This window comes from Bos taurus, chromosome 16 (genome assembly GCF_002263795.3).
Source record: "Bos taurus isolate L1 Dominette 01449 registration number 42190680 breed Hereford chromosome 16, ARS-UCD2.0, whole genome shotgun sequence".
NCBI lineage: Eukaryota > Metazoa > Chordata > Mammalia > Artiodactyla > Bovidae > Bos > Bos taurus.
The window spans coordinates 38,985,965-39,010,419 of record NC_037343.1 but is presented as its reverse complement, the minus strand read 5'-3'; the positions used below and the strand labels follow the sequence as shown (position 1 = coordinate 39,010,419).

The 24,455-nt window shown below is 38.5% G+C and overlaps 1 protein-coding gene across 13 annotated transcripts in view; it reads right to left on the bottom strand.

Moving 5' to 3' along the window:
- PRRC2C (proline rich coiled-coil 2C) overlaps positions 1–24,455 on the bottom strand; it is a 95,332-nt gene that overhangs the window by 70,045 nt on the left and 832 nt on the right.

The window sequence follows — 24,455 nt, the reverse complement described above, 5'->3', positions numbered from 1 at the left end:
CATTAAGGGTTTCAGATGCAGACCAAGCCAAGCGAATGTTTACAAAGCATGTGAGGAACTGTAGAGGGGGGAAGGAGAGGATGGGATGAATTGAGACAGTAGTACTGAAATATATACAATTACCACAAATTTGCTGTATGATGCAGGGAGCTCAAATGGGTGCTCTGTGACAACCTAGAGGGGTTGGATAGGGTGGGGTGGGAGGTGGGAGGGAAGTTTAAGATGGAGGGAACATATACCTATTCATATGTTGATTCATATGCTGATTCATGTTGATATAAAGCAATTATTCTCCAATTAAAAATAAATAAATTAAAAAAAATTAAGTTGGGGGCTTCCCTAGTGGTTCAGTAGTTAAGAATCCACCTGCCAATGAAAGGGACAAGTGTTCAATCTCTGGTCGCAGAACTAAGATCCCACATGCCAAAGGACAGTTAGGTCCACTCACTGCCCATGTACTACAGAGAAGACCCAGCATAATTCAACCCCCAAATAGCTGAGTCAACAGGAAAAATATCTCAACATGTGACAAAAATGCAAATGTTATACAAGAACTCAAACTGAAGAAAAAACTTGAAGAAACCCAATTATTAATGCTATGTTAACAGACAATTCACTAGAGAAATAATACCACTAAGCAAATGTATTGAAATGCTCAATTTTATAAATAAACAAAACTAACAAGTTAGGGCAGTTCAGCCTGTCCATATGTTTACACAAGGAAAACAAAGTAACAAAACACAATCTAACCACAGGGTGACAGAATATCTAATTCAATTCAGTCATCACAAAACATTTAGAGCTTGGGAAAAAAAAAAAAATCACAAAATGAACTTTAATTTTCCTACTTAAAAGTAAAATGAAATAAAAACATGTCTTATAAATTATAAGGAATTTCCAAATACAAAGAAAAAAAAAAGTTCTTGAAAATATATTAAAAACTTCTGTTCCAGTAGTTCTTTTTAAGGTTCAAACTTCTGTACAGAGTTTCTCCTTCCACTATTAATAAAACTACTGCCTATATGGTACTCCCTTCAGTGCATCCTCTTTCACCAAATAGATGAACCAAATACACACTGGGTGTATTCTGAGGTAAGAAAGATGGATAGAGTCAGATTCTCAGGCCAACAGAACAGAGAATTTATTCTTTCATATGCATATGAGTCTGTAATATAAAACCCAAAAAAGCTTTATACTACCAACTAACTCTCCCAAAAAGTAAATCATAAATACACATGACTGAAGCTAGTACAAATGATAATTATCAAAAGATAATTCAAAGATGAAACTATCACAATGTATCCATTTCTAAAGACAAAGAATTTGTAATCGTAAACAATGCTGGATACATGAGAAAAGCCAACTGCACCATAATGGTTTGCCAGTTATGTGTGGGCACTTTCAGCAATCCCATTCCTAGGCATATATGCCAAGACAACTCTAATGTGAAAACAGACATGCATCCCCCCACCCCCATACCAGCACTATTTACAATAGCCAAGACACAGAAGCAACCTAAATGCCCATCAACAGATGAATGGATAAACATGTACATATAGACAATGAACAGTACTCAGGCATAAAAAGCAATGAACTAATGCCACTTGCAGCAACATGGGTGGGTGGGCCTGGAGACTGTCATACTAAGTGAAGTCAGAAAGAAAAAGACATATACCATACGATGTCACTTATACATAGAATTGTGAACTTCCCAGGTGGTCCAGTGGTCAAGAACTGAACTGCCAATGCAGGGGACATGAGTTTGATCCTTGGTCCAGGGAGACTGCACATGCCATAGGGCAACTAAGCCCTTGCACCACAACTACTGAGCTCACGTGCCGTAACTACTGAAGCCCTCGTGCCCTAGAGCCTGTGCTCCGCAACAAGAGAAGGCACCACAATGAGAAACCTGCTCACTGTAACTCGATAAAGTCCATGGGCAGCAAAAAGATGGGTTAAGTTCTGGAGAGCTAATGTACAGCATTATGATTACAGTCAACAATACTGTATATGTACTGCAAAGCTGCTAAGATGTTAAATGCTGTCACCACGCTCAAAGTAATGATAATTATGCACGTGATTTGTGGAGGGTTTAGCTAATACTACAGCCACAATCACCATACACCTTAAACTTACACAATATCATATGTCAATAACAACTATTAAAAAAAAAAGAACTACAGACACAGACAAAATGTAAAACCTGAAACTATAAAACTTTTAGAGAAAACATAGGAGAAAATCTTTGCGACTCTGGATTACATTATATAAAGACTGCTTAGTACTCTAAAAGCACAATCTATAGGGAATTCCCTGGCAGTCCAGTAGTCAGGACTCTAAACTTACACTGCTGAGGGCATGGTTTCCATCCATGGTCTGGGAACAAGCCACATGGGGGATGGGGAACACAATCCATAAAAGGTGAAATTTCTAAATTGGACTTTTGCCTTTTGAAAGTTCTCACTGTTGAGAATGAAAACACAAGCTAGTATCTGGGAAAAAAACATCTGCAAATCATGTATCTGATGAAAGACTTTTATCTAGAACATGTACAGAACTCTGAGACCTAGTAACAGTACAATCCAGTTGTTTTTTAAAGGGCACAGGATTGGACACCAGAGATACATAAGTGGCAAATAAACACATGTAAAGACGCTCAGCATTTCGGTATCATTAGTATTTGGGAAATTCAAATTTAAACCACACTAAGATACCCCTATACTTCTACTGTACTGGCTAAAACTACAGATTAAACCAAGTGTTGATAAGGATGTGGAAGAACTGGAACTCTCAAAGTCTGCTCACGTGTAAAATGTTATAACCAGTTGGGAAAACAGTTCGGAGGTCCTTAAAGAAGAAAAAACATCCAACAACCATACAATCACAATTCTGTTAATAATGTTTATATGAGAAATGAAAACATACGTCCATATGAAGACTCAGACTTGTACTCTGGTTCATAGTTTTATTTGTAACAGGCAAGCACTGGAAACAACCCAACTGTTTCACCAACAGGTGACTGGAAAACCATATTGTTGTATATACATAAAAGAAATGAATACCCAAGCAGTAAAAAAGAATGAATTACTGGTAAATGTAACTGCATGGATAAATCTCAAAGTGATTATGCTGAAAGAAGCTAGATTTCCAACATATACACTATATACAGAATTTAACTCTGGATGAAAAATACTGCCTTCCATTATCAGTAAACAAAGGATATTACTGCCATCAAGCCAGCAGCTACAGCTCCCAATGTCAACTGTGCACCGTGAGGGGATTCAGGATGAAGAAAAGGAGGACACTGGCCCAAGACAGTTAAGGTGCATATAAAAGGAATGATTTCAAGGGGCCCAGACCCTTGAATCATACATAGAAAAACATTAAGTTCATTAACTTGAGATGTCTGGTTTTCTTTAATTAACAGTAATTTTTCAATGTTCCAACTACCTGGGTTTCTTTGTAAAATTTCTATATATCCTGGCTCCTCCCTTACCTCTTTAGACTGATTTCTAAGAGCCACCTGAGAAGCTAACTTCCAGACTTGTCTTCAGTTTTGTCCACCAAATAAAACGTAATTCTCAACTTTTACGTTGTAGTCGACACTACAAAATGCAAACATATCTATGGTACAGGGAATGGGTAGGAACAGAAGGAATTTTTATTGACATGTTCCTTATCTTGACTGTGGTTAAGTTTCATGATGTGTATATGCAAAATATCAAATAGTACACTTTAAGTATGTACAGTATATTACTTGTCAATAAAAAATATTTTTAAAAAGATCAAGGCCCTCTAGATTGAAAACAAACAAGAATATTACCATACAAATCTACCAGGGCAAATTAAGGAAGAGAGGGCTTCCCTGGTGGCTTGGACAGTAAAGAATCCACCTGCAAAGTAGGAGACCTGGGCTTGATTCCTGGGTTGGGGAGATCCCCTAGAAGAGGGCATGGCAACCCACTCCAGTATTCTTGCCTGGAGCATTCCATGGACAGAGGAGCCTGGTGGGCTACAGTCCATGGGGTCAAAGAGTCTTTAATACTTTGTAATAAACTGGTGATCTAATAAGTAAATTGTTTTCCTGGATTCTGTGAACTGCTCTAGGAAATTAATCAAACCTGACTTATAGCCAGCCTGCCAGTCAGAAGGATGGGTAACAATCTGGACTTTCGACTGGCATCTGAAGTGTTGGGGGGATAAGAGACAGTCTTGTGGGACTGAGCCTGTACTAACCTCTTGGATGTGATGCCCTCCAGGTACCTAGGTCAGAAAAGAGTTAAATTTTTAAGATACCCGGATAACGGCTCGAAAATCTAATTGCTTGATGTGGGGACTCTCCCCCCACCTCACAAGGCAACCAGAAATGTCAGTAGAATATTAAAAGTATAGGAGACATAAAATAGTGTTTTTAATTTGTACAAGGAAAGAAGATGGGAACAGCAGGGCAGGAAATAGGCTGGTAAGATATGAAATTGGAGAAATCAGTAGGCCTGATAAGGAATAATGAAGAACAATGTAAAAATGGGGCTAATACTGGAGCAAAAGAAAATGTCAGAACATAATAAGCAAGAAATCAACAAACTGCTTTTGTTCCTGGAATTGATAAGAAAGCAGTTTAAGATTCTTGTGGCTATAAAGTTAACCAAAGGACAAAACTAGAAACATACAAGAAAATCAACTGGAAATGAAAAATAAACACACCTCTTGTCAAACTATGTTGCATACATCATATAATTGAAAGGAATGCTCTTAAGTACTTTCGTTACCAGACAAATCATTTTAAGTTACCTCATTAAGAGCAGAAAATAAAAATCAAATTTTTATTTGAATAACAACAACTATAAATTCAAGAGCTGACTCTTTTGGAAAAAAATAATATAGAAATTAGCTGAATCACTTTAATTTTAAGTTAAACATTAAGAAGAATGAGATAAATACAATAAAATACACACATGAAGAGAATGCTCTGAAATAAGTATTTTCTAGGAAAACAGAAATTATCAGATTTGGCTCAAAATAAATAGGCAAAAACAATAAAGGAAAAAAAATAAACAACGTTGTTCAAAAACTGCCCATCCTCAAACAGTGTCTGGCCCAGGTGATTTCACAGGAGAATTCTGACATTAAACAGAGACAAGTCACATGCTATTTACAGTGAACTAAATGCAGGTCTTGGCAAACTAAGGCCTATGGCTGAATCCAGTCTGTGGCCTGTTTTGTAAGGCTTGGAAACCAAGAATGTTTTAAGCTGTGCCCACTCCAGTACTCTTGCCTGGAAAATCCCATGGGCAGAGGAGCCTGGTAGGCTGTAGTCCACGGGGTCGCTAAGAGTCGGACACGACTGAGCGACTTCACTTTCACTTTTCACTTTCATGCACTGGAGAAAGCAATGGCAACCCACTCCAGTGTTCTTGCCTGGAGAATCCCAGGGACGGGGGAGCCTGGTGGGCTGCCGTCTATGGAGTCACACAGAGTCAGACACGACTGAAGTGACTTAGCAGCAGCTGCGTTCTAAACCGAAGTCTAAGCATCTATCCTAAAAAAATACTAATGTGCAAAATACACATACACATAGGATATTCACTATGATATGGTATGTGATAAAATTTATTTATAACCTAGGTCAGTCATTAAGTGATCCATATTTTGAAACATTACTGAACTGGAGATGTAAGAGCTAAGAATCTGCTCTCACAAATCTTTTCAGTTTGACAACTCAAATAACAGGTAAATAACATCACTTCACATGGTGACAAATACTGTAAATAAAACCAACAGGACAACATGAGAAAGTACAAAAGGGTAGAACTAAAGTACTTTGGATCAGTGGATCAGTATCAGCCTCTCTGACTTGAGAGAGAGCTTCTGACTTGAACCTAACAGAGAAGCAGGCAGCTTCAAGGCTTAAGAAAAACAAAGGCAAAGGCCTTCCCATACTGATATGCTAATCATGTTCAAAAACAAAAAAGTGGTGAAGTGGAAGCTATTAAGAGAGGGTTGGCTGGATGACCATTAGGATTTAAAATTTTATCTTTGAAGCAAATGAACTCTGAGTAGAGGCTGTCTTTTTGTTTCAAAGATATTCTGGGAGTTCTGGTGATCCTGGGGTTAGGATTCGGCACTGTCACTGCTGTGGCCCAGGTTCAATCCCTGGTGGGGGAACTGAGATCCCCACAAGCCTCTTGGCATGGCCAAAAATATATGTATCATTCTGGCAACAACGTGGAGAACGACTGCAGGGGCCCATACGTGGAATATGAAGATACCAGACTGTCACAGCCTAGGGACAAGAGATAGGCCATGGCTGAAAAATGGAGACTAGACACAGGAGTGTAGGAAAGAGGAGTCAAGGACAAGAAGTCAATGATTCAAATTTTACGTTAACACTAAGAGGAATGAAAAAGATTAGCGTGAAAAACTAGACATTAAGTAAGATGGAAAGACTAGATTTAGAGAAGATGGGGGAAGAAAGAAGCTTCCCAGGTGACGCTAGTGGTAAGGAACCTGCCTAAGAGATATGAGTTCAACTCCTGGGTTGGGAAGATCCCATGGAGGAGGACATGGCAACCCACTCCAGTATTCCTGCTTGGGGAAATCATAGACAGAGGACCCTGGTGGAGAGTTGGACACGACTGAAGCAACTTACCGTGCATAACAGGGGAAGAAAGCAAAAGAAGCTGGTGAGTTCGTTTGACTTCTCCTGATCTGCCTTGTAGGTTACACAACAAATAAAAACCAGAAAAAAGTAATATCCAAATACATGTATAAAAATACTTTGTGTTCATTGAGTACAACACCATTGTCATTATTCCTCCCTATATCGTAAAAGGTCCTTCCAAGTGTGGTAATGAGAAATGCCTCTTCCTTTTGAGCACTGGCATGGGAACCTAACCCACATCAACAATCCTGTATCCAAGGGACAACATATCTTCTCTCTGGTGTGCTCTTGCCCTTGGATACTAAAACCTGAAATAATGAAACCTAAGTTCTCTTAAAGCCTGCTGGAGTAATTAGTATAGTCTTTGAAATAGAATTTAGCAAAGCAACCCTCTACAGGTTACACAGAAACAACAAGTCTTCTGAAATACCTCCCTACTGCTGCAGTGACAATATCCATTCAACATTTATAAAACAAATGTGCTGAGAACTAATAAACTGCCAAATGTTGTTTTAAACGTTCAGTTGCTCAGTTGTGTCCAACTATTTGTGACCCCACGGACTGCAGCATGCCAGGCTTCCCTGTCCATTACCAACTTCCATGATGCCCCTGTGTTCATGGAACTTTTGACGATAAGTAAATGAAAACATGGAAATGAAAAAACTGGGTAAAGGGACAGCAAAGAGAGGAAAGAGACTTTAGACAGGATGATGAAGGTTTGAAAGACCTCTATGCACAAGGGGATATGAGTTAAGAAAATCCATCTGTGGTTCTCAATGCAGGTTGCACAGACTTATCCAGGAAGATCCTGAAAGATAATATATGTCCAGGTCTCAGTGCTAGACCAGTTAAATCAGAATTTCTGGGGCTAGGTCTGACAATGACATTCTTTAAAAAGCTCCCCAAGTGTCTCTAAAGGATAGCTATGATTGAGAACCACCAGAAAAACAAAGCAATTCTGATCCTGAAAACAAGGCAGGAGAGGAAGTCAGGTAGACAGAGGTCAAATTTTGCAGAATATTTTAGGCTAAGAAAAAGAGTTATCATCCATGTGTTTGTTCTAAATGTCATGAAGAGCCAATGGAGGAGAAAAAAAAGAAAGAAAGTGAAGTCGCTCAGTCGTGTCCAACTCCTTGTGACCCTATGGACTGTAGCCCACCAGGCTCCTCTGTCCATGGGGATTCTCCAGGCAAGAATACTGGAGTGGGTTGCCATTTCCTTCTCCAATCGAGGAGAAAATAATCCAAAAAAAATCTCAATTTCTGAGTAAATGCATGACTGCATTCAGTAGACCCACATCTTGAGTAACAAAAGGGTACAACTGACATAAATTAGTAATTAAAGAAAAAAAAAAAAAAACCTTTGAAGCTGTCTGTTCTAGAGGAATACTCTCTTCAAACTTGCTATCTTCTGATTTCAAAAAAACACATGGACAGTTACGAGAGACCAAAGAACTATATCCTCTATTTGTATCCCTTTTAATTTTGAAAGCTTTTTATCATTTGTATAAAGAATAGTTTTTAGTTCCGTGGTGGCCTGGGTTCAATCCCTGGTCAGGAAACTAAGATTCCCATAAGCTGAACAGTGAGGCCAAAATACAAACATACATACATATTTATATTTAATATACACATATTTTATATGGTTTATACATTATAAACCACAAATATTTGCATTTTCTAGACATAAAACTGATTTTTAAAATTTATATATATATTACTACCCTGTCTACTATGTACTTAAAAGTCTAAATCATTATGATTTGAGGGTCAGTCTGCAAAAACAAAGCTGTGTGAATAATAGATCCTCTTTCTCTGTTTAAGGAAAGAAAAAGTGAACATCTAAATTCAAAGTTCTATGACTCTGAGCAAAGCTGGTAAGAAACTAGTTGTTTTCCCCACTGAAATTAGATGTAGCAAAACATGCACCTACATTTTCTAAATTTTGAACAGTGAATATGTTACCTTTTTTGAGCAAAAAACAAAAAAAAAGTTGAAAGGAAGAAATGGAGGAGAGTGGGAAAAAAAGGAAGTCAGTTCTTTCAAAGCAGTCTGTTTCCAAAAGGTCTTAAGGGAAATTTGAAAGGCAGCAGCTTACCATAATATAAACATCAACCTTTTGAAATGAAAGAATGGAACAATGATAACACAAATATGGTTTTCATGATAGGACAGGTATTGCAGGCTGAATATTTGTGGGAAAAAAATCTTAAGGGATATCCACACACCAAGAGATTAGGTACCATTTCTAAAATTTCTTCAGTGCCAAAAATTGTAAGATTCTAAGGTGACTGATTTATAATTACAAAAAGATTTGTAAGTATTCCAAACCAAGAATATTAAGTGATATTTAAAATCTAGTATATTACAGGGTGACATCATACTTTTGCAAATCACCAACCTGCAAAATTCAATTAAATGACAGAATTATAATCTTTCTGGCCTCCATGAGCTTCTAGGTATCCAAGATCTGTTTACTTCTCTTCCCTCAACGTTCTTATGGTGATTGTTTAGTTTCTTTAGGAAACACAGCACAACGTCCCACTCATTTAAATTATCTAACATTAAAAAGAAACTGCAAACATTTCCAGAGAAGCGCACTGGATGCATTTAACAAACGTTTTATTGAACAAATAAAAGAAGAATATACACTACTAATCGTCAAGTATCACATACAAATATAAAGACCTTATGTGTAAACCATTTTCATTGGTTCCTGTAACTGACATCTGTATCATTTTTCTTCCTATCCCTATACAGGAGAGTTGGTTTTGTCAGCTTTCTATTCTCTATGAGCTTTCCTCTTTGGCCATCTAATATACTGTTCACTGCTTCAGTAAGGATAATTCCCAACCAAACCCTTCCATCAAGCTACAATCTTTACACATTCATTTTTAATTGTGTATAAAACAAAATATCTTCACTTAAATTTATTGACAGAATTACAAACTAAAAACATCTAACTCCCCCACTCAAGCACAAAAACATTTACTCAGTGTCTACTGTATTATCAGGCAATACTAGGAACAAATGAAAGACATATGCTGATCTCCATCAACTAAGTATAGGTTTGAACAGGCTGGAAAAGATGTTCAAAGAACTGGGAGGAAAGAAAGTCAACTACTAAAATGAGGCATTGAAAACACAGAAGCAGCTGGAAACCAGGGACACAAGTATTCCCAAGACTGTGGTTTGAAGACTGTTAACAATGAAAAAACCTGGCTTAAAACTCAAAATTCAAAAAACTACGATCATGGCATCACTTCATGGCAAACAGATGGAGAAACAATGGAAACAGTGAGAGACTATTTTCTTGGGCTCCAAAATCACTGTGGACTGACTGCAGCCATGAAATTAAAGACTCTTGCTCCTTGGAAGAAAAGCAATGACAAACCTAGACAGCGTATTTAAAAACAGAGACATTACTTTGCCAATAATGGACCATATAGTCAAAGTATGGTTTTTTCAGTAGTCACATATGGACTCTCTGAGAGCTGGACAATAAAAAGGACTGAGCGCTGAAGAACTGATGCCTTAGAATGGTGGTGAAGAGTCCTGAGAGACTCCTGGACTACAAGGAGATCAAACTGCTGCTGCTGCTGCTAAGTCACTTCAGTCGTGTCCGACTCTGTGTGACCCCAGAGACGGCAGCCCACCAGGCTCCCCTGACCCTGGGATTCTCCAGGGAAGAACACTGGAGTGGGTTGCCATTTCCTTCTCCAATGCAGGAAAGTGAAAAGGGAAAGTGAAGTCACTCAGTCATGTCCGACTCTTAGCGACCCCATGGACTGCAGCCTACCAGGCTCCTCCATCCATGGGATTTTCCAGGTAAGAGTACCGGAGTGGGGTGCCATTGCCTTCTCCACAAGGAGATCAAACTAGTCAATTCTAAAGGAAATCAACCCTGAATATTCACTGGAAGGACTGATGCTAAAGCTGAAGCTCCAATACTTTGGCCAGCTGACGCAAAGAGCTGACTCACTGTAAAAGACCCTGATACTGGGCAAGATTGAAGGCAGGAGGAGAAGGGGACAACAGAGAATGAGATAGTTGGATGGCATCACCAATTCAATGGACATGAGTCTGAGCAAACTCTGGGAGATGGTGAAGAATAGGGAAGCCTGGCATGCTGCAGTCCATGGGGTCACAAAGAACTGGACACGACTGAGCGACTGAACAACGTTTAGCAGCACGTCTAGGAGTGGGGAGTAATGGGAGGCTTTGTAAGCAGCTGGACTGAATAAGAAATTAGAGTTGTGTCAGATAGGTGTAAAGAAAAGGGAGCTAAGGATACTGCCAGAATGATTAGAGTAACATTTCAAGAAAGTCTAAACTTCACAAGAATGAAGAGAAGTTGGAAAAAAATAAGGAAGGTAGAAGGGACTGGAAATTTCAAAAAGACTGAATTAAAAACTCTAGCAATAGTGATTATTTAATGCTTGCTGAATCAAGTTTATTACTGATTGCTCTGTTCATTTATCAACAACAACAACAAAACAGGAGAAAGTGTACTATCTGTGTGAGAAAAGTGGAGGCATAGGAGCTTGTCATTTGAATTTAAGTTTACAGGTAATGAAAAGTTAAGTACACATAACATGCACTGAGTGTGTACACACATACAACACAGAAAATGGTAAAACGAATACAGTAATAACCATTAATAGTCAGGGACTATGGATGAACACATGTGGGAATTCTTTGTATTGTTTTTTAAAATATTTATTTTACTGCGCCAGGTCCTAGCTGCAGTATGCAGGATCTTTGAGATCTTCACTGTGGCATTGAGGATCTTTATGTCGCATGTAGACTCCTAGCGGAGGCATGGAGGATCTAGTTCTCTGACCAGGAATCAAACCCAGACCTCCTGAACTGGGAATAGGGAGTCTCAGCCAGGGAAGTCCCTCTTGGAACTATTTTTGCAACATTTTTGGGAGATTAAAGATTATTCCCCCTCCCCTAAAAGAAGCTTTCAAAAAATGTTTATCTGCTTTCCAAAACATGTTCTCCCTGATTTTACCATAACCATTTCCCTTAACCTCTGGTTTAAAACCCTGAGTAATCTTTGATATTTATGTCTCCCATTTCTAACATAAAGAGGGATCCAAGTTCTATACAGTCTAACTCAGTAATGTCTCTTGAAGCCAAATTGTTACTTAAATCTGAGCTATAGAGATGCAGAATGTAAAAATATCAGTTGGATGTAAGAGCTCAAAGCCTAAGTCACCAAAACTTACTAATAAAGAAATAACTTTAATAAAACTCATAATATAGGAAGTGATGACTTGATATCAAAGCCAGTAACCAAGGCAAACTCACCATATGAAAATCAGAACTCAATTTTCATTACAGAAGAAATAAACATCAAACATGGAATAATAAATATCATTTAAAATATGTAGTAATAAATATCATTTGAGATTAAGAGATTTTTAAAGATTCAAGTTTTCAGTATCAAAAGTTACTGTATTATAATAGAGTTGAATATCAAGGATAAAAAGTTAAAGCAACAAGACAGTGATATCTCAATCAACAAATGTATTTCAACTGTTGTAGAAACATCATTTTGAAGTATATTAATGCAAAAAGCATAAGAATCAATGCACTGCTGCTGCTGCTGATGCGTCGCTTTAGTTGTGTCCGACTCTGTGCCACCCCATAGACGGCAGCCCACCAGGCTTCCCGTCCCCGGGATTCTCCAGGCAAGAACACTGGAGTGGGTTGCCATTGCCTTCTCCAGTGCATGAAAGTGAAAAGTAAAAGTGAAGTCACTCAGTCATGTCTGACTCTAGCGACCCCATGGACTGCAGCCTACCAGGCTCCTCCATCCAAGGGATTTTCTACGCAAAGGTACCGGAGTGGGGTGCCATTGCCTTCTCTGAATCAATGCACTATAGATTGTAAAAGGAGGGGTGACTACTAACTGAATTGTGTCTCCCCAAAATTCACATGGTGAAGCCCTAAACACCAATTAACATAAGGTATTTGGAGCTGGCACCTTTGGGAGGTAACCAGGGTTAACTGAGGGGATGAGAGTGAGCCTCATATGGGCATAGTACTCTATAAGTACTATAGAATGGGAACATATATATACCTGGGTTAGAATGGGACAAACGTAGAATGGGAAAGACTAGAGATCTCTTCAAGAAAATTAGATACCAAGGGAACATTTCATGCAAAGATGAGCACAATAAAGGACAGAAATGGCACAGACTTAACAGAAGCAGAAGATATTAAAAGGTGGCAAGAATACACAGAAGAACTGTACAAAAAAGATCTTCATGACCCAGATAATCACAATGGTGTGATCACTCATCTAAGCCAGACATCCTGGAATGTGAAGTCAAGGAAGCATCACTACGAACAAAACTAGCAAAGGTGATGGAATTTCATCTGAGCTATTTCAAATCCTGAAAGATGATGCTGTGAAAGTGCTGCACTCAATATGCCAGCAAATTTGGAAAACTCAGTGGTGGCCACAGGACTGGAAAAGGTCAGTTTTCATTTCAATCCCAAAGAAAGGCAATGCCAAATGTTCAAACTATCCCACAACTGCACTCATCTCACACGCTAGCAAAGTAATGCTCAAAATTCTCCAAGCCAGGCTTCAATAGTACATGAACCAAGAACTTCCAGATGTTCAAGCTGAATTTAGAAAAGGTAGAGGAACCAGAGATCAAATTGCCAACATCTGTTGGATCATACAAAAAGTAAGAGAACTCCTGAAAAACATCTACTTCATTGACTACCCTAAAGCCTTGACTGTGTGGATCTCAACAAACTGGAAAATTCTTAAAGAGAAGGGAATCCCAGACCACCTTACCTGCCTCCTGAGAAATCTGTATGCAGGTTGACAAGTAACAGTTAGAACCAGACATGGAACAATGGACTGGTTTCCAATTGGGAAAGGAGAACATCAAGGCTGTATATTGTCACCCTGCTTATTTAACTTACACGCAGAGTACATTATGCGAAATGTCGGGCTGGATGGAGCACAAGCTGGAATCAAGATTGCCTGGAGAAATATCAATGACCTCATGGATGCGGATGACACCAGCCTTATGACAGAAAGCAAAGAGGAACTAAAGAGCCTCTTGATGAAAGTGAAAGAGGAGAGTGAAAAAGCTGGCTTAAAACTCAACATTCAAAAAACAAAGATCTGACATCAAGTCCCATCACTTCATGGCCTATAGATGGGGAAACAATGGAAAGAGTGACAGACTTTATTTTCTTCGTCTCCAAAAATCACCGCAGCCATGAAATTAAAAGATGCTTGCTCCTTGGAAGAAAAGCTATGACAAACCTACACAGCATAAGTAGAGATGTTACTTTACCAACAAAGGTCTGTCTAGTTGAAGCTATGGTTTTTCCAGTAGTCATGTATGGATGTGAGAGTTGGACCACAAACAAGGCGGAACACTGAAGAATTCATGTTTTTGAGCTGTGGTATTGGAGGAGACTCTTGAGAGTCCTTGGACTGCAAGGAGATCAAACCAGTCAATCCTAAAGGAAATCAATTCTGAATATTTATTGGAAGGATTGAAGCTGAAGGATTGGCCACCTGATGCAAAGAACTGATTCACTGGAAAAGACCCTGATGTTGGGAAAAAATGAAGGGAGGAGGAGAAGGGGATGAGAGAGGATGAGATGATTGGATGGCATCATCGACTCGGCGGACATGAGTTTCAGCAAGCTCCAGGAGTGGGTGATAGACAGGAACCTGGCATGCTGCAGTCCGTGGGGTCAAAAAGAGTCAGACATGACTGAGCAACTGAACTGAACTCTTATAAGAGGAAGAAATATTAGAGCTCTCTCTCAGTCATGTGAGAACTCAGCTAGAAGGCATTCAGCCATGTGCAAGCCAGGGAGACTTCACCAGAACCCAAGTATGCTGGCATCCTGGTCTTGGACCTCCAGCCTCCAGGACTGTGGTTAACACATTTCTCTTGTTTAAGGTATTTTTCTTATGGTAGCTGGAGCTAACAAAGATAGAGAAGATTGATATATAACTTCAGAAAACAGCATTCATCACTCAAATTTTAACTAGATCTTCCATTTCAAGTAAAGAAGTCAAGACATTCACCACACTCTTGAGTTCCAGGTCAACTAGCAGTCACAAAATTCTACCTTTCTTTCTAAAATTAACTTTTATTGGAATATAGTTGATTTACAATGTTGTAAAATATTATCTTTCTAAAAAGCTTATTTTTGATTAATCCCTCCTCTAGTTGCTTGACTTTAAACACACTAATCAAAGTACTAATCTTTATGTACTCCTTAAATACATGACAAATGAGAATCACAAAATATTTGAGGCTGAAAATTATTTTGATATTTGAACAGTCAATATGAATTAATGGGACCAGAAATATGAATATATTGGAGCCTGTCCTTTCTTTTCTTGTCAAAAACCTCAATAAAGACCTGGAAAGTAGACACCACATATGACACATACATCTGAAAGAGTAACAATGCATTAAATGATTTTCTTAAGATTTAAAAAGATATTCAAATGTTGAGTAGAACTAAATTAGATCTAATAAATAGCTATATAGTCATACTTCAAGAACTGACTTTCATAAATATAGAATACAGATTTAGTCTGTTCATATCAAAAAGGACAGTTAGTGACAGCTAGCAGTGTGATACTGCTGCTGCTGCTAAGTCACTTCAGTCATGTCCGACTCTGTGCGACCCCATAGACGGCAGCCCACCAGGCTCCCCCGTCCCTGGGATTCTCCAGGCAAGAACACTGGAGTGGGTTGCCATTTCCTTCTCCAATGCATGAAAGTGAAAAGTGAAAGTGAAGTCCCTCAGTCGTGTCCAACTCCTAGCGACCCCATGGACTGCAGCCTACCAGGCTCCTCCATCCATGGGATTTTCCAGGCAAGAGTACTGGAGTGGGGTGCCATTGCCTTCTCCAAGTGTGATACTACTGTTTTATAAAAACTGCTACTTTAACAGAAATCTAATGTACAACTCTGGAACTGTGACAATTCTACTGAATCTTGTGCTTATCACACAGTTTATAGAGTATTACTCTCAATTCTTAAGATAACCAATAAAAACAAACTAAACTGGATACAAATGAAAAACTTTCTGTTCAGTTTATCCACAGGTGGAAGAAGTTATATCTTAAACTCATTCTCTACTTTCACCATTAGCCAAGCAACCCAAAGAGCTGTGAAATGAAGTGATACGTATTTTTGCTGAGGCACAAAATGTGCATCCAATACCATGAGGTACGTGAGAGAAGGGTGCTTCTAGGAAATAAACCTAAGATATTCTCTCTCCCTCCTGATGTTCCATGCCCATGGCTTGTTTTGGTTTTTAGAGAAACAGTAACTCTTGTGAAGAGATACATAACTGTTTCTGTGTGTGGGGGTGGAGATGGGGGTGGGGAGGGGAAGAAGAGCTCTGAAAAGAAAGCCAAATTCTGGTGCAGATGATGGAAGCCAAGAGAAAGTGAAGAGGTCTGAATGCTATTATGGTGTTCAAATATTTGGAAACTTAGAAGACCTTAAAATATGAATGCCAAAGGTCAACTACAGCATCTTCCTGGGCACCAGATACATTCAAGCAGAACCAAGATAAGCCTTTATCAAAAATATTTTAAAAGGTAACTTCTGCTTTGAATGAGAATGAACTGGTCAAGTTCTATGGTCACTTTCATTTTTAACTGTTATAATCACTTTGTTGTTGTTTAGTTGCTAAATAGTATCCAACTCTTTTGTGACCCCATGAAGACCCCCACCAGGCTCTTCTTGTTCATAGGATTTCTCAGGCAAGAAGCTGGAGTGGGTTGCCATTTTCATCTCCAGGGGATTTTCCTGACCCAGGGATCAAACTCATATCTCCTGAACTGCGGACAGATTCTTTACCACTGAGCCAACCAGGGAGGCTCATAATTAGTAATTCTAAAGTCAGAATGACGTAACGTTATTTGCAGCAACATGGATGGGCCTAGAGATTATCATACTAAGTAACTCTGACAAGAAAGACAAGGATATGATACTGCTTATATGTGGAATCTAGGGAAATAACAAATGAACTGACTTACCAAACAGAAATAGATTCACAGACAAAGAAAACAAACATGGTTCCCAATGAGAAAAGAATTTGGGGAAGGGGGGCGTAAATTAGGAGTTTGGGATTAACGATACATACTACTATATATAAAAGAAATAAACAAGGATCTACTGTATAGCACAGGGAACTGTATTCACCATCTTGTAATAACTTAGAAAAGAATATATATGTATAACTGAGTCACTGTGCTGTACACCTGAAACCAATATTGTAAATCAACCACATTTTGATAGAAAATAAATTAAAAAAATAAATCAAAGAGTGATAGCCAATATTTCTTAAGATCATCTGCTTCTATAATAGTAAAGCTAAGAATATCGCCATATGTTGAATGCCTCTACTACAATATCACTACAGCAAAAGCATTAAAAATTGTCCTTTAAAAAAACAAAGTGTAATATAAATAGATCTGTTGGCATTCTAATCAAAATGGTAGAAGCACTCAGGCTGTTCTTAGTAAATGAAATGTGAAATTAAGACTCTGGGGCCAAGAAAGCCTTAAAAATCAGAAAAGAAATGTAGCTATCAAATCTTCTGTACTATAAACTACTATAAACCAGCAAAGTGAAGCTGTGTGCCTATCACTTCCTCTATAAAGTGACTGTCAGAGCACTCTTTTGGACAATCTGAAATATTTTAAAATTGTTCCTATTACACAATTACTTCTCTTAAAAACTGATTCAGTTTAAATCTCAGCGCTAACATTTAGTAGCTGGGTGATATTTTTATAGCATAATTGTGGCATACACATATTATGGCATAAGCATTTTCTGTCATTAAATGTAATTCTGAATTTTTCTTTCCCCATCTGTGGGCTACATCTTTTGGCCTGTTGTGAGTCTTAAGTGTGTACAGAGCTGTTAAATTGTGTCTAGTACTTAATAATAAGCTTAATAAATGCTAATTTAACACTTTCAAACTTATATGTAATAAATAAAAAATAAATAATTTCTTAGTGAACTTTGTTTTTTTGCAAGGTTAAGTATGTTGGGTATTACGGAAGAAAAAGAGAAGCACTGTCCTAAGATGGTCATCCAACATCATTAATTATTCAAAACTTTTCATACGACTAAAAAGCTGTCTTTAAGGGTTGGAATTTAAAGTTTTAATTTTTAAGTATAGAAAACTAGTTAGCATCCCTCCCCATCAAGCACTGGCTCTATTCCTCCACCATTAAAACGATCTGTCTCGAGACATGTTAACTTACCCAGCTCTTTCTACTTCCACTTTTATACTATGTTTTCAGGTTTGTGACAAATACAACCGAAAGAAAAAAAATTTGGGGGGTGGGGTGGGTTGGTGGTGGTGATGGTAAGGTCAGGATTTCAAGCAATCAGCACATGTAAGCTGTTCTTGACTTTTCAATCCATATTCAACAGTTCTTTCTTCAAGAGAGATAATGTGTCTCCAAAATGTCAGAAGACTGATTCTACAGCTGGGAGATATTTCACCTTTCTACATTCTGTATTGTGTAGCTACATGTAACTACACATTACCAAAACTTACAGAACTGTACATTGAAAAATCCAGTTTTTCTTAATCTAATTTTAACACTTATACAGCAATATAACCAATCTTCCATATCTCTGTCAAAAGATTTCAATAACATCCTTTTCCTGCTTTTGAAACAAAATTCCTCTGTCTCATTTCAGAAGCAATTTTTCATGTAATATTCTTCAGTTAAGATCTACAAAATTTAAACCAAACATTAAGTTACTTAAAAGTACAGGTCAAGCAACAATAATCATATTGCCAAAATATTTAGTTTTTTTTTTTAAAGATTAAATAGTAAGTATAGTTTTACTCATGTATGCTCTTGCCTCTCTGAAAGCTGATAATCTATGTATATTTTAATATACTGTTCCCAAATTACTAGAAATGTTTAATACGTTATAGTGCCCATCTTTAAAATATACTAGATAAACTGAAATTCTGTACTTGCTGTTGTGCAACTACTTAACCCATCTTGGTAGTAAGTTCTAGGCTTTCTGTTCCTAGAGACCATTTCTCCAGTCTCCCAGTTGTTTTTGACATTCTAAACGCATCCTTAACATCTCTCCTTAAGGAGCCTTTCAGAGCACTGGCCTTCCCAGGGCCTTTGTGCAAACAGGAAAACACACCCTCTGGGAAGAAACAGGTACTCCTCTTGGTGAGGGGGTTGATGCCTTGGGAGGGAGAAGAGGAAGCACAACTTCCCCTACTGCTGCTGCTAAGTCACGTCAGTCATGTCCGACTCTTATGGACCCCACAGACGGCAGCCCACCAGGCTCCCCCGTCCCTGGGATTCTCCAGGCAAGAACACTGGAGTGGGTTGCCATTTCCTTCTCCAACGCATGAAAGTGAAAAGTGAAAGTGAAGTCCCTCAGTCGTGTCCAACTCCTAGCGACCCCATGGACTGCAGTGCACCAGGCTCCTCCTTCCATGGGATTTTCCAGGCAAGAGTACTTCCCCTAGGAGGCCTACAAAGGGCACAGGACTCTGCAAGCAGATTATGGATGGATTTCAGCCCTTGCTACCTCTCCCTCAGCCTGGCATCTGTGCAGTACACAACTGGTACAACCATAGACAGCAGCCCTGCACTTTCAGATTATAAATGAGGAAAGAATGCGGAAGGAAGATCAATTTTAACTTCTGTAGACACCCATTCTCTAACTACATACACATCCATGAGGAGATCTTCCAGTCTCATTGAGAATATCCTCAGTGGAAGCCTTCCAATTTCTATTTTTCATGTTTTTCTGTTTTAAATGTGGTTAGGACTCATGTTAGTCACTCAGTCGTGTCTGACTCTGCGATCCCATGGACTTTAGCCCACCAAGCTCTTCTGTCCATGCAATTCTCCAGGCAAGAATACTGCAGTGGGTAGCCATTCCCTTCTCCAGGGAATCTTTCCAACCTGGATCAAACCTGGGTCTCCAACATTGCAGGTGGATTCTTTATCTTCTGAGCCATCAGGGAAGACTCATATGATGTCAAAGAATATTACATTCAAAAAGCATCAATTCAGTTAAGTTCAGTCGCTCAGTGGTGTCCGACTCTTTGCAACCCCATGAGTTGCAGCATGCCAGGCCTCCCTGTCCATCACCAACTCCCGGAGTTCACCAAGACTCACATCCATCGAGTCAGTGATGCCATCCAGCCATCTCACCCTCTGTCATCCCCTTCTCCTCCTGCCCCCAATCCCTCCCAGCATCAGAGTCTTTTCCAATGAGTCAACTCTTCGAATGAGGTGGCCAAAATACTGGAGTTTCAGCTTTAGCATCATTTCTTCCAAAGAAATCCCAGGGCTGATCTCCTTTAGAATGTACTGGTTGGATCTCCCTGCAGTCCAAGGGACTCTCGAAGCATAGGAAACACATTTAATGTGATCTTTGTAACAATCCACTAAGATAGGGAAAACAGGCATTATCTTTATTTTCCAGATGAATACAGTGTATCTACAATTTGAAGAAGCCAAGTCAGTTGCCCCAAAAGTTTAACAGCTTTTGGCACAAAGTGACAAAAGGACTAACCCTAGGTTTTAAAACTCCTAGTCCGGAGCTTATTTGAATATTCAACCTACCTAAAAATTAAGAAGTCTCACTACTAATTCCTCCATGCTTAACCTTTCAACCTCATTACTTGACCTACGTTCTGTTAGGGTCCACCACCAATCACTCAAGCCAAAGCCTAAGAGCCACTTTTCACATATTTTTCTGAACTTGGCTATATTTGGCTCTAACAAAACCTAATTTTCAGACTTTTCTCTTTCACTTTGATTTCTGTAGTGACAAGTTACTCATTAGTGTTCTCCTTCTCTTGCCATAGATTGTCTTAGACATCCTATTGCATTTCTCTGTCTAAATAAACCCATTCTACCTTGCAGTTTATCCTGGTCATGGCTGACCCAAGTATGCAGTTAAGGTTCTAATTTCTATCTCTACTCCTGCAATGCTATTTCCTGTTTGATGAATCTATTTCTGGACTTTCATCACTTCTGGCCTTCATTAATGCTAACTGCTGCCTGATTCTATGCAGGATTCATTTCTTACAGCAGTTTTGTTCCAAAGGGTGGAATACAAATGACTACTGATGGTATATTACATGATTTTAAGTGGTCCATAAGGGGATATTTAAAATTACATGTTTACTTCAACACATATGAGGGGAAACTCTAACACCGAATAATCATGTAAATTTTTCTTTCAAATTCATTTAATTAAAAGACGGTAAGCTGAATTAAAGAAAAATGTTGACAGATGGTTTGAAGATAAAACAAAAACTGTAAATGACTAAAGTTTGGGAAACAATGGCCACTGGGAAATTCATGTAGTATACAAGTTAAGCACTGAGGCCCTGGGTCAATGATTCAAATCTCACTTACTAGCTAAGTAACTTTGAACAAATTACTAAATCTCTTTAAATCCCAGTTTTCTACTTGTGTCATGTTAATAAAATAATCCACATTGTAGACTTATTGTATGGAATGAGAGAATCCTCAAAGTGTTCTTAGTTCAGTGCCTGGCATGATAAGTGCTCACTGACTATTAATAATTACAGTTAAGTCTCTTCTGGCCATCATGCCTTTACTTGTAATCAACTGGACACTTGACCTATACTATAGACAGTTTTCCATATATGAATTTTCTGCCCAAATTTTCATTGCCTGCCTGTGTATTTTTAATTTTCTAGTATGAATCCAAAGATCACACAGTAACTTTTAATATTAAAGACTGTGAGCATCTTGGAAGTAGGAACCAAAAGCCATTTCCCTCTGATGCACTGTGTCTTACAAAATTAAAGAACTGTAATGTTGTTGAATAAATCTAAAAATTAGGAAGGATAATCTGATGCAAGTAAATCTCACAATGTACAGTACAGAAACACAAACTACCTGAAAGCATTTGATTCCAGTAGGTAAATAAAGGTGCGGGGCGAGGGATGATGGGGTATTCTTTTGCCCCACTATTTGTCAGCTGAACCTTAGTTGTGGGTCTAATCTTTGTGTTTCCTAGTCTCATTAACATATAATAAACTCTAGGCATATGCCAAGTATTGTACAAAGTGATAAGAACACAGAAACTGTCTAGTAAGGGAAAACAGACTAGTATCAGAACAGACAAGTAAATAGAATACTACTAGATAATGTTACGTAAATAACACCCAATAACGTTTTGAAGTGCTCCACAAATGCTGATGATGTCCTACTCTTCTTTAATGTAGAACACCCAGCACTACCACATACGGATCAGTGTATTACACTGACAGAAATAATTTCATTGCTATCTTGTGTTCAACTCTAGGTACATACTAACCACATAAAAGTTTTTGTCTGCCAACCAGACAACTGTTGAAACTCAGTAACAGCCTTTCTTCTGATTTGCCAGCAAATATGTTCAAACACAGGCCCCAAAATGTGATAGGCATTCTGTCAATCAAGAGCAAAATAATGACTAGAAATATAACTGGCAAAAAGGTCAGACTATATTTAGCCTGGGGTGAGGGTGGTGGTGGTGGATACACAATAAAAAGTTTACTGAAGCTAGCCTCCCCAGAGAACACTTTTATCCCAAAAGATGTACTGACTGATGCATCAAGGGCATTACTGAGAAGTTTAAAATGTTATGACTCAAAACTAACATATCAATTCTAAACAACAGTTAACATAGACTGAGAAGTTTTCATGGGGTTTGCCAGTTCATAAAATGACAAGTTTTGCTTTACTGAAGGTATATTAGTCATAACTCAAGCAGACACAACTTCTGGATCTCCTTCATGGTAAGAACAGGATTCTATACCAATTTGTGTTAACATTTTATCAGTGATCAATCCTTGCCTTACACAAATACAGCATAAATAGAATCTGAAACACAAGTTACTCAAGTGACTTACATACTGAAGTGGTGTTTGGGAGACGACAGAGGGAGGAAATCACTTGGAGGTTTAATATAGTCTTGGAGGACATAATTTAGTCTTCAAAGATATATTACCAGTAAAGACAGAGGGGTAAGGGTAGAGGAGAGACAGGAATTGGGATGAGGCAGAACTTCTGTATTTTCAGTCATGTCCAATATATTGATACCAGGTGTACTGACTTCAGAACATGAAGAAATCTTTAAGAAACAAAACCTAACACACACGTGTTTTGTAAAAAAGATATTTAGGTCTAAAAATATCTTAAAAAAAAAAAGGGGGGGTGGACTATTTATTAAGTTATCAAAGAAGGTATACCCTGTTCTGAAAATATACAGGTTACCCTCTGCTGAGAGTGTTTTCTTCTACCATTATCCTGCCATTCTCCTTCCACTGCTAGTTGACGTCTTAGTATGTATGAGCACAGCAATAAGCCCTTTACATACATTATCTATGATAATCCTATGGCAAGACTTCTTTGAAGGAGTTATTATCATCTCCAGTTTACAGATGAGAAAATATTTTATCAATACAGGCCAGATAGCAGAATTTAAAACTCATGTTATACCATAGAGCTGTTACTCAATTGTCCTTTAAATCATACAAAGTACAAAAATTAGCTTCTACCCCATCCCCAGAATAGCTGTAATCTATTTTTTACATCTTGCGACACTTTAACCTTCACATGCAACAATGTTTCTATATTGACTCAAGCAAAACAAAAACTAGGCTAATAATACTGTATCTTATTTAGTTACTATAGTTTACAAAATTACAAAGAACAGGGAGACAGCTTGATAGCTCAAAGCATCCCCCTTCTGTTTAGACAATCTGGGTTTGAACCTATGCACCATCAAAAACTGCCCTGTGACCTTGGTCAAACCACTTTCATTTCTCAAATTTCATTTCCTCATCTGTAAAATGGGGATGATGATAGTACCTCCCTCAAAGGCTTGTTGTAAGATTAACAAAGAGAATGTATGTAAAGAGCATATTTCTGTGCTCAGTAAAGGTCAACTAGTGGAGGTGGGAAAACAACCATATATAGAACTCACTCGACCAAAATATAAAAGTAAAATTAAAAGTCTATATTCTGAAAATTCCACTACGGAAAAGGAGAGAATTACTAGTTGATTATATGCTAGAAACTCAAATTCCATCTATTCCTCCTCTTTTTAGGAGATCAATGCATCTGAGGTGGGCCAGAAAAGATGCTGCAGTGCATCTGATGGCACACACCTAAAAATGGCTCCAGTCAAAGCAGCATCTTAATTACCAACAAGGGCGGTTATATCTACTTTTAACAAATGCTGGAGCTGGACTTGATGGGCGCTTAAGTTATCATCCTATCATTTCTATCTGCAAGAGTAACCTATCAAGCCTTCCAATCAAGAATACTGATTCTTCTGAGGGCATTCCAAATGAAAATCCTACAGCACAGCCGCCTACTGTACAATTCCAAGTACCCTGGCGAGGTATGAATCTATGGACCTAGGTTGAAGATCGGTCAATGCGGAAATCCGGGTAGCCTTAGAAGCCAGCAAACATCAGGCATGTCAGAAACCTCAAAAGAATCTCACATCAGGTCAAAACAAATATACATCCCTTTAAAGGAATTAGACATATTCCCCTCGAGGAAAGGAAGAATTTAACAGGATTCCTATTGCCCGCTCCCACCCACCATGTCTTTTTCAAGTCCTAAAGTGGGGCCTTTACCGTAACACCAATACTAACGCTATCTCAAAGCCAGGAAGCCGCAGGGTGGGATTCACCCTACAGGTGAGGGGATGGAGAGGCCTATGGGGAGAAAAGGCTAT